Source organism: Monodelphis domestica, chromosome 7 (genome assembly GCF_027887165.1).
Source record: "Monodelphis domestica isolate mMonDom1 chromosome 7, mMonDom1.pri, whole genome shotgun sequence".
Taxonomy (NCBI): Eukaryota; Metazoa; Chordata; class Mammalia; order Didelphimorphia; family Didelphidae; genus Monodelphis; species Monodelphis domestica.
This window is the reverse complement of record NC_077233.1, coordinates 63,608,364-63,621,909: the sequence shown is the minus strand read 5'-3', so window position 1 is coordinate 63,621,909 and position 13,546 is coordinate 63,608,364. Positions and strand designations below refer to the sequence as shown.

The following is a 13,546-nucleotide window of genomic DNA, read 5'->3' as shown; positions in this document are numbered from 1 at the left end:
CCCACCCTCCACGGCTGTGTGGGTCCTCTTCTCACTGTGGCAGCATGATTGAATGGGTGTGGAGGGAAGGCTGGGCGCAGCCCTATCATGTTCTTCTAGTTTCCTCATTGTGCTCCATGCCAATGGGGACATGGCGATCCTTTCAGTCACTTCTAAACCATTTCTGAGTCACTCCTCAAGGCAGGGGAAGGGCTGGGAACAAGCTCTCCACCTGCTCCAGAGCCATGGGAAACTGGTCTGTCAATAACAGATCCACTTTCTTCCAGGGGTGCTTCCATATTTGTACATCCCAGAGTCGTGTGGCGCTTATCTATTTATTTACCAGCCTTATCTCCCATCTAAGAATCCATACTGGGAATTGGTTTCAAGGCAGGAAAGCCCTGAGGGCTAGGCAATGGGGTGAAGGGACTTGTTCCAGGGTCACACAGCAAGGAAGTAGCTGAGGCCACATTTGAACCAGGACCTTCTGTTTCTCTATCCATTGCGCCACCCAGCTGCCCCTGGCTTCATCATTTTATAACGCACCTATTCATACACCAGTAGTTGTGGGTTTTAGAAGCTTGATCTGTCAATTTATTTGTTTTTCAAAAAAATATGATGTGGTCAAGGCAGAAAACTAGGAACCTAATTATTCACAGAACCAAAAGAGAAAAAAAATTCTTTGAATTATAAAGAGAAACAAGTGGTAAGTCTTTCTTAGGAAGAAGTCAACTATGAATTCCAATGGAAACCAACAAACATTTCTTGAACAATTATAATGTATAAGTTTTTCCTATAGGTACTGGAGAATGCCAGGCCAAAAATAGTCCCTGCCTTCAAGAAGTTTACATTATATTGGGTGGCATGAAATTTATATATGCTGTTATACAAGATGAAAAGAGTGAAGGTACCAAAGAAGAGACATTTTTTCATGGAAATGTAATTGTCATTATTGCTGATGAACTTGCATTTTTTTAAACCCTTCCCTTCTGCCCTAGAATAGATACTAAGTATTGTCCCCAAGGCAGAAGAGCAGTAAGGCTTAGGCAATGGGGGTGAAGGGATTTGCCCAGAGTCACACAACTAGGAAGTGTCTGAGGCTAGATTTGAACAAGGTCCTCCCAACTCCAGGCCCAGAGCTCAATCCACTGTGCTACCTAGCTGCCCCTGCATTTTTTTTAATAATGAGATTAGAGATGTCCAGGAAATGGCATAAGGACAATACATCCCTGCAGATAAGTGTGGGAAATCTCTTCATAATTACAAACACTAAGTTGGTTAAGTGACATCTCCTCCTCTTTCTCTGTTGAATTCCCAAACATCCTTTGAAGCCTAACTCTGGTGTGTCTCTTCCATGAAGCATTCCTTGATTCCTCCATCAGTTACTATTTTCCTCCTCACTTGTGCTTTGCTTTTTACCTCTCTTCTTTCTGTTTGTGATGCCCTGCCTAAACTCTTAAATTCTAGGAGAGCAGGGATCTCGTCTTTTCTAAATGGGTAGATCCCTCAGCATTAAGAATAAAGTAGACCCTTAATAAATATTTCTTAGATGAATGAATGAACCCATCCCTCCATCTTGAGGCTTGAAAAAAATGATTCATCAGTTGTGTCTTCTCTGTAAGGCCTTGTAATGGGGAGTAAAATAGATAAAAACACAAATGCCATCCAGGGTCTACACGCAAGCAAGCAATCATTCCTCTTGAAACTGCATGGTTTTAGTGCAAAAAAGAAATGAACTTTGAAGCTAAAAGGGAGAGATGGGTGTCCTTGCTCTGTCCCTTACAATCTATGTGATCTGATCCTGAGTAAGTCACTTAAACTCTCTAAGGGGCCCCTTTATCCTCCTTGGTGGAAAGGAGACAATGAGACTTAAATTACCAGTTTCAAAGGTTTGTTTGTTGTGAGGACTCCTCTTGGAGATAGGCAAGTGGGAGGGGGGATTTCCTCTTCAAAAGCCTCCAATTGCTTTCCTTTCTAATTCCTTTGGAAGAGTGGTTGCCAAATTTTTCAAGGTCCTCCTTTTTCTAAAGTTAAAAACATTTCTCAGACATCCCCTCCCCACCTCCCACCCCCACAATAGTTGTCCCAGTGGCATTCATGGACTGAGAAAATGTGCAACAATAAAATGATCCTGTTTAGATGGATAGATCCTTTGCAATAATAACTCTGCTGCTCCCCCTGTGGTCCACAGCAGAGCTGTCAAACAGGCCCATGACACTTCCCAGTTTGGCTCCTACCAGATTAAAATGAATTGTGAAATACTTAAGAAAATACATTAAATACAATAAAACAAGATGACATTATGTTTTAAAATCAAGTCAATGGGTAGCCCACAGAGAACTTTATGTCTGGATTATTGGTCCCCATTTTTATTAAGAGTCTGACACTGTGTCCAAGTTGGAGACCCCAGTGCTAGGATTAAATATAAAATCTCCTGGATGTTTAGGTCCTCCACAATCTGGCTCCAAATAATAATAGCTGAGTTTTATAGTGCTTTGATGGTAGCAATTGGGATATCTATAATAATAATAGCTAGTACTTATACAGGGCTTTAAGGTTTGCAAAGCATTTAACAAATGTTAGCTCATTTGGTCCTTTTAACAACCCTGATAAGAAGCTGCTATTATTATCCTGATTTTACTGGTGAGGAGTCTGAGCCCGACAGAGGTTAGGTGATTGCTCAGGGTCACAGAGCTCCCAAGGGTCTGAGGCAAGATTTGACCTCAGGTCTCTGAGACGCCTTGAACTGTTTCCACTGGGCCCCTTAGTGGTCTACGTAGGATCTCATTTGAAGCTCACAATGAGGTAAGGGTGTACAAGAATTATTATTCCATTTTGTATATGATGAACTGAAGACTCAGAGAGGCCCACTGCCTTCACTGGGTCACCTTGTTCTATCCCTTAGCTAGTCATGATCAGGATCTACCTTTGGGGCTTCCTGACCCTGGGGCCAAAGCTCAGTCTACCATGTATGTTGCACTGATTTTCTCCTTCAGGTTCTCACCACTCCTACCAAAGTCAGCCATGACCTAGATCCTCCCTCAGCATTCACTCAGTCTCCTATGGCTGATGAGTCCCACAGTCTATCTGCTATGTCTTGTGTCCACTCCCTCTTCCCTCTACCATTCTGAATCCTTATGTTCAAGGTTCAAAGTTCATCTCAGAGGATCTAGGAAAAGGTACAGGAATGTTTTTATTTTGATCATGAAAGCCAGAAACAGATACAGGAGAGGGGGCACAAGGGAGCATGGAGGAAGAGCCAGAGACTTAAAGTCAGTAGACCGGGCATCAAACCCTGGGTCTGACATTAACTAGCTTTGTGATTGTGGACAAGTCACCTCTGTAAAATGAGAAGATTAGGCAAGATCAGGAGTACTCCATTTATTTTGTTTGTTTTTAAAACCCTTACCTTCTGTCTTGGTATCAATTTTGTCAATCAGGATTAAGTGACTTGACCAGGGTCTCAAAGTTAGGAACTGCTGAGGTCACATTTGAACCCAGGCCCTCCTGATTCCAGGTCTGGTGCTCAATCCACTGTGCTGCCTAGCAGCTGCCCCTGTTTGTTTTTTTCAGGAGTGAGAGCTTCATGATCAGAAATCCATCTATGTACAACTCACATATTTCTGTGGTCAACTGGTCAAGAGAATAGCCTGGGGGTAGCTAAGTGGCTCAATTTAGTCTTAGATACTGCCTACCTGCATAACACTGGGCAAGTCACTTAACTGTAGTTATCTAGCCCCTATTGTTCTTCTGCCTTGGGAACAATACTTAGTATCTATTCTAGGACAGAAGGTAAGAGTTGTTTGTTTTAACAGAGTAAATCTTGCTGGTTATTAAAAACATTTTTAAAAACTTATTTTTTAATTTTAAAAGCTTTTAACTTATCTTAGTTAAAACTAAAAATTATTAAATAAAAACTATAAAAACTTTTATAGCAATGATATAAAAGCAATCCTTAAACCCACTAATTTCATTAACTTCCTTTGTATAAAAGTACATAATTACAGGCCTAATGCAGAGTCCATGTTGTAGACTGAATTGAACTCCATAATTGTGTTAGCTCATCAGGGCTTCTCTCAAGTCTCACTCCAAGTTGCATCACTGATGGCTGTTCCCATATGAATCCAAGTATTTCCTAGGATATCACTACACAACATAGACAGAAATTTTTGGTGGTTAGACCCTATAGGCTGAATAGTTCGTGGATGCTGGCTAATTGGGTAAAACATTTCTTTGCAAAAAACCTCAGGCACTAGCAGGTCACATTTAGATCATGGGCCACAAGCTCAATGTCTGGGGGATTAGACTATGACTAAGGTCTCCTTCAACTCCAAAATGCTATGATGTCTATATAAGAAATACAAAATTGGGGAGAAAAAAACTGGTTTTCTATACCACATAAGAAAATTGGAATCCAGAGAAAGAACTGTGGGAGCAGAAACAGAGAAGAAAAACAGCTGCTTGATCACATGGGTCGATGGAGATATGATTGGGGATGTAGACTCTAAACAATTGCTCTAGTGCAAATATCAGTAATATGGAAATAGCTCTTGACCAATGACACATGTAAAACCCAGTGGAATTACAGGTTGGCCACAGGAGGGATGTGGTAGAAGGGGAGGGAAAGAACATGAATCATGTAACCATAGAAAAGTTTTCTTCATTAATCAATCAATAACATTTAAAAAGTTAAATAGAAAAAAATTTAAGTTTTCTGTTTCTAATAAAATGAATAGACTCAAGGTTAAAAAAATTGGAAAAGAATTTTGAAGACAATAAGGAAAAATGCTTTTTTGAAATTCCCACAGATGTGGTCTTTACAAAATAGAAAACCACTGACTAAAGGAAATTGCATATTTGACAGAATGTTTATCAAGCAAACATTTATTATGTGCCAATTAACGGGCTAGGATTGAAGGACAGATACAAAAGGGATACAGGAGCTCTTGCTGTCAAGTTTAAGTTCTATTAGAAGAAAATTGTGAATGGTGGTTCACTGTCCATAATTTGCATTTTGTTGGGGCTTAGGAATCCCCAAGAATTCCTGAAATAAGCCAAATCCCTAAGCCTGCCTATCAAACAGAGAAGAGAAAAGATATCACTTTAGGTTTGACAGCAAAGGTTGCAGACTTGACAGGATGCAACTCTGAATGGTCCTGGGTCCTTTATAAGTAGGGGTTTGTGGGGTGAACAGGAGGCACTGACGGGGATCACTATCATTTGGCCCTTTGGTCATCTTCAAAAGCACCACAGCAAAGTGTGCCCCTGCCCTTGCCCCATGACACCTTGTAAGGAGGTCATTTCATTCGTTCACAAACTGTTGTCTGACAGGTGAGAAGAGTTAATCCACCTACACGGATATGGCCACGCTGTTCTAAACTAAGGTGACATTTATTTCTGAACCTCTTTCTTAAGGCTGAGGCTTGGATTAGAACCAAATTTTCTTCCAATATGAATTCTTAAGATTCCACCCCCCCCCCTTCTTCTGTAAACCTAGTCTTTGAGGAGTGAAAACTGAGAAGGGTAGTTGATGCCACCTAAAGGGTAATTTGGGAATTTGATATGGAAGAAAAAGTTAAGAATATCAAAGAATTTAAAGAACTCAACTTCCCAGAAGGAAGAATTTTGCCTAAAACACCTGGGACAAGGGAGCAGTCAATGATTCTCATGATATATCTGAATATGAAAGGTAATTCCCATTTTTTTTTTTTACTATACTACTGTACATTGACTTGAATTGTGGCCAATCACTTTCCCTTTGGAATCTCAGTTTCTTTATACAAGGGGAAAATCACTTTTTGCTGAAATAACCACAGAAAGGTAATAGAAAAGATGGGGCTTGGGATGGGTTTTGGAGGCTTGGAGAAGCATTCTCGGTAAGTAATGGCTTGAATGGGAAAAATGAGTATGGAAGTAAATCTTGGTGGATGATGGCTTGGATGAAAAAGATATTTGTGCTATAATCCACTGATAGTACTTTAGACTAAGGAGTGGAAGGTCTCAGTCTGGTAAAGGTAGGTATGGGTTGAACAAAAAGGCACCCTGCTTTCTGTCTTATATTTTATCTATGGAGATACAACCACACCTAGATTACAAAGAAAATCTATAGGATTTGAAAATGCTGACCGCTAACCTGGGCCATCTTTTTTGTTCGGTCATGTTTGACTTTCCATGACCTCATGGAATGTTTCCTACCAATATTTTCCATGAAGTTTTTTTAGCAAAGATAATGGAGTAGTTTGTGATTACTTCCTCCAGTGGATTAAAGCAAACAGGGTGAAGTAACTTGCCCAGTGTCACACAAAGCTAGTAAGAGTCTGAATCCAGATTTGAACTCAGATCTTCCTGACTCCTAGCCCTGTGCTTAATCTATGGAACCACCTAGCTTCCTCCAACAAAGACACAGAACTCTGCAGGTATTGATGGGATTCAAATCAGGATCTCCTGTTAACTAGAAAGTAATTTTAACCAACAATTAAGTCATGAGTCTACCCATAAGCCATAGTGAAGCCCAGGGTCATCTACAAGGTTAAATTTGGGAACATCGATCTACTATATAGGTCATTTTACCTCCCTGGGCCTCAGATTCCTCTTCTGCATAATATGAGACTTAGACTAAATGGGTCCTGAGGTCCCTTCCAGCTGTAGCTCTGATCCTAAGGAGATTCTAATTATCTATTTGAATGATGGAGTCTTAATGAAGAGTCTGTGAACTTTTTTCTTTCTTTTAACTATTTAGTGACTAAAAACTGGCTTTACTTGTAATCTCATGTATTTTATTTTATGTATTTAGAAGCATTATTCTGAGAATGGGTCCACAGTTTTCACTCCTGGCTTAGACCATCATCTAGCTCAGGCATGGGTATGGAAAAGTCAACAGGTGGCTACAGGAAGGGGATGGGAAGAGGGAAGGGAAAGAACATGAATCATGTAACCATGCAAAAATATTCTAAATCAATTAATAAAATTAAATTAAATTAAAAAGTCAACAGATCATAGAAGGGCTAAAACTATCCCAACAGTAACCAAGCAAACTCATGATGGTGGAGAAGTATAACTGGTTACATATGCTGTGCATGCATATGTAATACATACTTTGGATGTCTGCTGATACACGAGTCAACCACTATTCCATAGTTTGTTTGCTGTTATTTTGACTATTTAAGTTTCCCGGTTATTGTACTAATAATGTGTATTGTACTGATGTATTATTGTTGCTATATATACTTACTAACTCTACATTTTTTGCTGTTTTATATTCACATCCTTATGTACTAAGTAGATACATGGGCCATTACTAGGTATTTGTGTAATATATTCTACATATAATTTAGGGATCTAGCCATGAAAGTAGTTCTATCAAGTAATAATTTGCATTGTGCTATGATAACTGTTGGCAAATATTAATGTGATTGCAATTTGTAAACAGTATAGTAGAATGGATGACTATATGTTGCTGTTCAAGTATCTTATGAAACTTTATGGGGACTATAAAATCTTTCACTGAGGGGTAGGAATGTAACAACTACCTAATTAGGAAGAACTTTCCTTTGAATTTCTTTGGTTTCTGCCCCAAACTCCACATTCCACAAAAGAATCAGAAAGCTGGAAAGAATCTAGTACTAAAAAGTGATTGAGGGGGCAGCTAGGTAGTGGAGATAGTGTAAGATCTGGAGTTGGACAAACCTGGGTTCAAATCCGACTTAAGACATTTTCTAGCTGTGTGTGACCCTGGGCAAATAATCTAACCCCAATTTGTCTGTCCCTTTACCTTCTGTCCTAAAGTTGATACTAGGGCAGAAGGTAAGAATTTTTTTAAAAGTAATGAGATATGGCTAAATGTCAGGACAAATGGAGTTCTTTAAAAGATCAATAGGACTATGCAGTGGTGGGGATTGCCAGAAACAGAGGAACTGAGATGAGACCAAGAAATAGCCACAGCAGATAACCACGTGATTGACCATTGAGAGGAATCTAGTGGGTTGAGTTCTCCATGCTTAGCAGAGACAGTCCCTATCTCTGTACTTTAGGCTTCAGGGATTGGGAGACTGCAACCACCTAAATTTAAGGACTGGGAGGCTTGTAGCCAGCTGAATTTCAGAGAAATCAAATGACACTTGCCTAAGCTTACTGAGAGGGGAAGCAAGGCCAATGAGAAGGCATTGGAAGTTGTAAAACCCTGGAGTTGAGGAGCTCAAGAGTTCACTTGTTCAGGCATTGGTTGAATTTTAAAGCCCCATAGTAACTATTTTCTTTTATCTCTGACAGTGACATTGGGAGGATAAATTGATAATAGCACTCCTTTGCCAGTGGCTTCTAGGAATGTTGGTTGTTTAGGGAGGCTGGACTGAGGCTCCCCGAAAGGTTCTTTAGGAAGGAGAACTGTGTGAATTTAAGCAGCTATCAAGAACCCTTTACCTAAGCAATAAGCAGCTATTTGGGGAGTTCCAATGCTGTGTTTATTATTTTTCTATGTTTTATAGTGTGTTTAATGATTCTGTCTGATTCCAGAAGAAGGAAACAAAAGAGTCACTATACAGTGCCAAATAGCATGAGGTAAAAAAGGACCAAACCAATCCAGGGAGGATTGTTGAACTTCTATGCCAATACAAAAGGACTTGAACCTAGTATGAGACTCAAGGTTGCAGAGCTTGACATATGTTAAAATGCAGGATTCATTGTACCACACTCCTTGTGCATTATTCTCAGTCAAGTACCTCAATTTGGCTATCATCCTGGCCCCCCCTATCCCTGACAGTGAAAGTAAAATCAGCCCAAGGAAAGATTTTCCCATTTGCTGCTAAATTGCTAGTCCCTTCTCTCTTATAATTTGGCAATTTTCTGTAGTCCTGGTTGCAAATGGGTAAAGTGCTGTATCACTAAAATCGTCCTGTAGTCTTATGGGAAGTAAATCATTTTAATTGGGCCTTGTCTGTGATTCAAGGACCTGTTACAGGTTTCTTTTTTCTCAGAATTTTATACACGTAAGATTTTTATTTTTTATCTTTTTTGTTCTTCTTATTACTTTTATACAGAATTTAATTTTTGCTCTTTTATTTGGGATTTTTTTTGGGGGGGTTGTTTTTTCTTTTGACATATGTTTCATATACCTCATAATTCAGCCATGTATCCTGGTGTGATTCTGGTGTTTGTCAACACCCTCCTCAGGGGGGATTGTGTAATTATCCTAAATCCAAGATTTAAAATTTTTTGGAGAAATTTCAGGAAAAGAAACTTGCCAACATCCCAAATCAAGAAAGTGGATCCTTTTGGAGAAGGAGCTGAAAAGATGCCTGCAGAAGCCACACACTGCATCAAAAGATCTAGAATTAACTTTGGGATATAATGAACTAAACTGAAGGGGGTTGAACATACTTATTCTGAAATATAAACTCTTATGCCAAAGGGGACTTCCCCCTAATTGACATTTTGTCAATGCGTCTATCAATCATTTTTTTGTTTTCTTCTCATATTTCCCTCTTATCTCTAACTATTGTAACTTCCTCTTAGAACGTGCAATATTGTATGTACTTTTAGCTAGAAGATCTTTAGAGATATAATTATAAGATAGTTATGCTTAAATGATCCATTGGGGAAACTAGTCTCCCAAAGGATCACTGAGGGGGATTGTGCCGAGGGGATCTTATCCCCTCCCCCTCCTGAGAAGGTGACAGGTTCATCAACATTCCTTACATGCCAGGGTTGCACCAGAGTTATGTCCTGAACATCAATAAAAGAAAGTAGGTGGGGCCCACCTAGGTCTTTTGGGTCTTTAGGCATGGCCGGCTGGCTGGAAGAGAGGTGAGGGAGAGAAAGATTCATGGAGAATAGGTGACACATGGAGAATAGAGTAAGGCAGAGACTTTAATTCCATGCTTATCTACATTTTCTATTAATAAATGTTATGAAAAATAATAACTGGTAGATATATTAATTTTAATTATAACAGTAGTAAGCATATTTAAACTATCTATTGAATTTGTCTTTCTTTTAGGTCATGTGGACTAGGCAATGAGGTAATCATCTTAATGGGAAATAAAACATGAACTATATATTTAAGACAGATTTTAGAGATTTTCATGAAAACAAATTTTAGTTAAGGGCATAATAAGCCAAAATGGTGACACATTTAGGAAATAGTTTATGTGAAAGATCCTTTTACATTTTTAAAACCCTAGAGAGAGGTTGGGGACAGGTGCTTGCTTTAGGTAGCAACTTTGACAACTTCAGTCAGTTGTTAAAAACTATATTTCCCATATTCCCTTTTAGTGGGGATAGGATGGAAGGAAAGAAATAATCATTTATTAAGTAGTTACTCTGTGCTGGGTAGCAAATATTATCTCTTTTGATCATTATAACAACCCTAGGAGATAGTTGAGGGAACTAAGCAATTAATTTACTTGCCCAGGATCACACAGTTAGAAAGTATCTGGATTTGAACTCAGGGCTTTCTAAGTCCAGGCCCAGGGATCTAACAACTTTCTTACTTACATGGATTATGATTTCATTGTTATAGGGAGTTTCCTCCTGCTGAAGAACTTCCTGTATATATTAGCATTTTTCTGTAACAGTCTTAGACAATTGTCTTTAGTGATGAAGACTAAATTTCTCACTTTATGAAGAATCTTTCATCCATATTGCTCTATGTGAAGTGGCCATCAACATTTCTACACTAAGATTCTAGGGTTCTATGAAATAATCTAGTTCAATTTCCTTGTTTTACTAATGAGGAAGCAGAGGCTAACAAAGGTAAGTGACTTGTTAAGGTCACTGAATAAGTGGCTGGATGAGGTGGAAAAAGAATCCAGGCCTCCTGACCTGTGGCCAGGGCTGTTTCTTTTCTATCATGTTGCTCCTACCTAGGATAGAGCATATTTGTTTACCCCTTGGCATAAAAAAAAATGTTGATTTTGGATTCAGAAGATTGAGGTTTGAATCCTGGCTGTTACTTACAATATGACATTGGCCAACTCACCTAACAAATGAGATGATATCTACAGAGTGCTTAGCACACAGTAGGTACTTCATAAACATTTATTTTATTATTTTTTTTAAACCCTCACCTTCCATCTTAAAATCAATATTGGGTATTGGTTCTAAGGCAAAAGAGTGGTAAGGGCTAGGCTAGGCAATGGGGATTAAGTGACTTGCCCAGGGTCACACAGCTAGGACATGTCTGAGGTCATATTTGAATCCAGGACCTCCCATTTCTGGGCCTGACACTCAATCCGACTGAGCCACCCAGCTGCCTCCATAAACATTTTTTTTTTAAAGCTTAACTCTTCTTGGCTTGAGTTTTTCTGGCCTATGAAAAATGAGGGGTTAGTAGCTCTCAAATCCCTATTATGATCTTCCTATTGTAGTTAGTGGCCTTCTGGTCCCAGGTGTGATAGATATCTGACTGGAGGGCCTAATATTTGGCAAGGGAGTATGGCTGGTCTGTGGGTCTTCTGATTCTGTCCTAAGAGCTCTATGGGGAGAGAAGAAAGCTCTAGTGACAGATTATGTATCTGCTCATCATAAGAATGTTGGCCACCAGGGGATAACTATTTTTGTCTCTACCAGGTTGTGAATATTATCTCATGTAGGAAGCAAGTACCCAACCAGCACTGAAGGAAGAATGAACCTTTGAAGTAAAGATCAATTTAACACCTTTTTGTTCATTGTCTTTACATTTTTCTCTAATTGTTTCATAACATGTCTAAGCCTTGTCTTCCCAAGGAAACTGTATATTCCTTGATGGCCAGGAGCTTATCCTTGGCATATAGTTAACAATAATAATATTATAATAATCAGTCATTTGTATAGTATGCTACAGTGTACAGTGTTTTTCTTACTACTCAATGGAAGAAGTGGAGCAAAAGATACTAAGTGATTTAAAGAGGAATCTCAGCTCCCATGAGTCTATTTATGTCTATGCTGGTAACTATATATCCAGGACTTTGCACATATCACCAACAGCCTCTTGGACTTCTGGAACTAGATGATTTAGTCAGTTCAAAATCAGCATATTCAAAACAGAACTCACACTACTCTTTTTCTCTATGGAAGTTGGAAAATCCACTGCTCTTTGAAAATTCTCTACTCCTATCAAGGATACCACTCTTCTTCCATTCTCCCAGGTTCCTAATAGCAGCATTATCACTGACTCTTTTATCTCCCTTACCCCCAACAGCCAATCTGTGGCCAAATTCTGATGTTCTACTTTTACAAATTCTCTCATCCAACTCTTTCTCTCCACCCACAGAGAGACCGCCCTACTGAAAAGCCCAATCACCTCTCACTTAGATTATTGTAAGGGCCTCCTATTGATCTTCCTGACTCCAGCTGCCAGTATAGATCTGATTATTATCACCTCTACTCAAAAAACTCCAGTGGTTCCCTAGCCTTGAAGATCAAATGAGTTAATATAAACTCCTCCACGTGACTTTCAAAGTCCTTTGCAAGCTGGCCCCAACCTATATTTATAGTTGCATTATATATTACTCTCCTTCCTAAGTTCCTTGGGCTAGCCACTTGTCCACAATAGCATGCTATACAAATACTGATTATTAGAATATTATTATTGAGTGCTATCTGTATGCCAATCATATAGCATTCTTTCTGATATCCATGTCTTGTAGTTACTCTTTCCCTACTTTTATCATACAGAATTTCACTCTTTTTCAAGACATAGTTCAAGCATTCCCTCTGAACACATGTAGTCTTTTCCGATTCCCCTGCTACAGCCCTCCTTGAATAATTACTTCTTTTTTAGTTATCTTTTGTATTTGTCCTAGATAGACACGTATATGTCCTGTCTCCTCAAATAGAATGTAAGCTTATTGAGAGGGGCGATTGTTTTTACTTGTTTCAACAGTACCTTGCCCAGTGCTTAGCCTATAATGGATGCTTGTGGTATTGAATTAGACTGTTTATAGAATTCCTTTCAGGCTTGCCAGGCCCGCGGTCATAGGAGAGAAAAGGCCATGGCACATGAATACTCCAGGGAGAACCTGGGTTCAAATTCAGACTGCTCCTTCTAAATGAGACCTTGGAAAAGTCACAACTTCGCAGTTTCCTCTTCTTAAAAAAAAAAAAAAAAAGTGGGAGGGGGCGGTGGGCTAGATGACCGTTACTCTCCCTTCGAGTTCGAAACCCCAAAACTCTAATATAGAAGACATGTTTGCCAATTGTGGGAAGTACCCCAAGTACAAGCCAAGAGTCCTACCTTGGCAGGTGGACCCACGCTGGGACGCCACGCTCCGCCCCGGTCAGGACGGGGTTAAACGAGGAAGCCCTGAACCCGGTCAGTTACTGCTTCCAGCTTGGAGCCTTCGGGTCAGAGTGTGCGCAGGCGCGTGCAGAGTTCACAGGGCTGAACCTTCCTCACACCGAGCAAGATGGGGTTAAGCGAGGGAGCCTCCTAGTGGTCGATCGAAGCTTCTTCTCCAGCTTCTAAACCAGGGTGTGCGCAGGAGCATACAGAGACCTTCGATCGGCGCCGAGCACGATTGGGTTAAGCCCAGGAACGCGTTCGCAGCCTGGTGTCCACAGACCTGGGCGTGCGCAGACGCCCTGGGAGTGA

The 13,546-nt window shown here is 39.8% G+C and overlaps 1 protein-coding gene across 8 annotated transcripts in view; it reads right to left on the bottom strand.

The window, feature by feature from the left end:
• The window catches only part of CNBP (CCHC-type zinc finger nucleic acid binding protein), a 108,298-nt gene extending 94,970 nt beyond the window's left edge, over positions 1-13,328 (bottom strand). For 4 of the 8 annotated variants that reach the window (XM_001378376.5, XM_003341764.4, XM_056804758.1 and 1 more), the window contains exon 1: positions 13,190-13,327. The gene's annotated coding sequence lies outside the window, so the exon portion shown is untranslated. Of the gene's footprint in view, positions 1-13,189 lie in introns of all 8 variants that reach the window. The other 4 variants (XM_056804772.1, XM_056804761.1, XR_008913442.1 and 1 more) reach the window with 3 other exon arrangements.
• Positions 13,329-13,546: the final 218 nt, after the last annotated feature.